We start from the raw sequence: 2,500 nt of genomic DNA on the forward strand, positions 1-2,500 counted from the left end.
CACACACGACAGAAATGCCAGTGGAGGACTCAGGGGGCCCATGACTCTGTGCTGGAGGGGTGCATGTGTGTGTGTGTGTGTGTGTGTGTGTGTGTCTGTGTGTGTGTGAGAAAGCATGTGTGAGCACACATGTGCATATATGAGATACAAAAGAGGGAGGAGAAATAGGGAGAGAGAGAAGGATAGAGAGAGGGAGAGAGAGACAGAGAAAGGGAGAGAGAGGGATAGAGAGAATGGGAAAGAGGGATAGAGAGAGGGAGGGCAGAGGGGATAGAGAGAAGGAGAGAGAGAGAGAGAACCTCTCCGGTTATGGAGAGAGAGAGGGACCAAGAGAGGGAGAGATAGAGAAAGAGAGGGAGGGCAGAGAGGGACTAAGAGAGGGAGAGAGAGAGGGAGAGGGGGATAGAGAGAGGGAGAGGGAGAGAGAGAGGGAGAGGGGGATAGAGAGAGGGAGAGAGAGAGAGAGGGAGGGATAGAGAGAGAGAGAGGGAGGGATAGAGAGTGGGATAGAGGGATAGAGAGAGGGAGGGCAGAGAGGGACCAAGAGAGGGAGAGAGGGAGAGGGGGATAGAGAGAGGGAGATGGAGGGGCGTCTCCTAAGCCCTTTATCATGCTAGACTGGCTGAGCTGCATAGCTCTCTGTGTGCCAGGAGAGAAACACACAACCTCAGGCCTGACCTCACAGGTCACAGGGTCAAAACACACCATTACAGCAGGGAGAGAGAGAGAGAGAGAGAGAGAGAGAGAGAGAGAGAGAGAGAGAGAGAGAGAGAGAGAGAGAGAGAGAGAGAGAGGGAGAGAGAGAGACAGGGAGAGATGGTGGAAGAAAGGATGACCAAGAAATGGAGAGATAGAAGGAGAGAGAACGAAAGAGCGAGAGAAAAGACAGATGGAGAGAGGGATAAAAGGGACTCTCTTTGGACAGGATGTGTGTGTGTGTGTGTGTGTGTGTGTATGTGTGTGTGTGTGTGTGTGTGTGTGTGTGTGTGTGTGTCCCACCCAGTGCAGTGGGCAAGTATTGTGGCGTTTTGGGGCCTCTAGTCACAGCCACACCCTGTGGCACCCCTCAGTCCCCCAACACACACACACACACACACCACACACACACACACACCATTTCCTATGTCCTTCCCCTGACCACAACAATGGAGGCCCCTCCCACACAACAAGCCTAGTCAGCAGCCTTTGCTCTCTGCTTCTCTCTACTTTCCCTCTCCACCCCTCTCTCTTTCCAGCCCTCTCTCCATCCATCTCTCCCTCTTTCCACCCCTCTCTTCATCCATCTCTCTTTCCACCCCTCTCTTCATCCATCTCTCTTTCCACCCCTCTCTTCATCCCCCTCTCCATCCATCTCTCTTTCCATCCCTCTCTCCATCCATCTCTCTTTCCATCTCTCTTTCCACCCCTCTCTCTATCTATCTCTCTTTCCACCCCTCTCTCCATCCCTCTCTCCATCCATCTCTCTTTCCACCCCTCTCTCTATCCATCCATCTCTCTTTCCACCCCTCTCTCCATCCATCCATCCTTCTCTATCCATCCATCCATCTTTCTATCACCATCTCTATCCATCCATCTATCGCTCTATCCACCCCCTCTCTCTATATCCCTCCATCTACATCTCTCTATTTGCCCCTTTCTATCCATCCATCTCTCTATCCACCCCTCTCTACATCACCAGTGCTTTCCCCACTTCTTTCATCTCTAGATCCCCCCCCCTTTCTCCACCTCTCAATCTCCACCTCTCAATCTCGACCTCTCAATCTCGACCTCTCAATCTCGACCTCTCAATCTCTCACTCGATTTCTGTTTCTTCCCGTCTCTCCCTCTCCCCACTTCCAGTCTGAGTCTTTCTCTCTCCCTCCATCTCAGTAACGCCACTTCCAGTCTGAGTCTTTCTCTATCCCTCCATCTCAGTAACGCCACTTCCAGTCTGAGTCTTTCTCTATCCCTCCATCTCAGTAACGCCACTTCCAGTCTGAGTCTTTCTCTCTCCCTCCATCTCAGTAACGCCACTTCCAGTCTGAGTCTATCTCTCGCTTTGCTTCTCAGTAAATCTATCTGCCTCATTTTCTCCGTTTCCCTCCAAACAGGTATGACTCAGGGAATACAAATACTCACATTCATAAATCTATTCCACGCGCTCACTCACACACACACACACACACACACTCTCACACACACACACACACACACAGCAGGTTGTGTGTCCCAGCTGTCCCCACCCCCATAAGGGAGTAGTCCCATGAGCCTGTTCCCTTCTCTAAAACCCAACTATGCCCAGGGGAGGGCATGCTCCTCTGCTCTCCATGATCCTCTACTCCCTTCTCCTCTCCCCTGCCCTCCATGCTCCCCTCCTCTCCCCTCCCTTCTCCTCTCTTCTCCTCTCCTCTCCTCTCCTCTCCCCCTCTCCTCTCCTCCCCTCCTCCTCCCTTCTCCTCTCCTCTCCTCTCCCCTCTCCTCTCCTCCCCTCCTCCTCCCTTCTCCTCTCCTCTCCTCTCCC

This window comes from Sprattus sprattus (genome assembly GCF_963457725.1).
Source record: "Sprattus sprattus genome assembly, chromosome: 13".
NCBI classification, from domain to species: domain Eukaryota; kingdom Metazoa; phylum Chordata; class Actinopteri; order Clupeiformes; family Clupeidae; genus Sprattus; species Sprattus sprattus.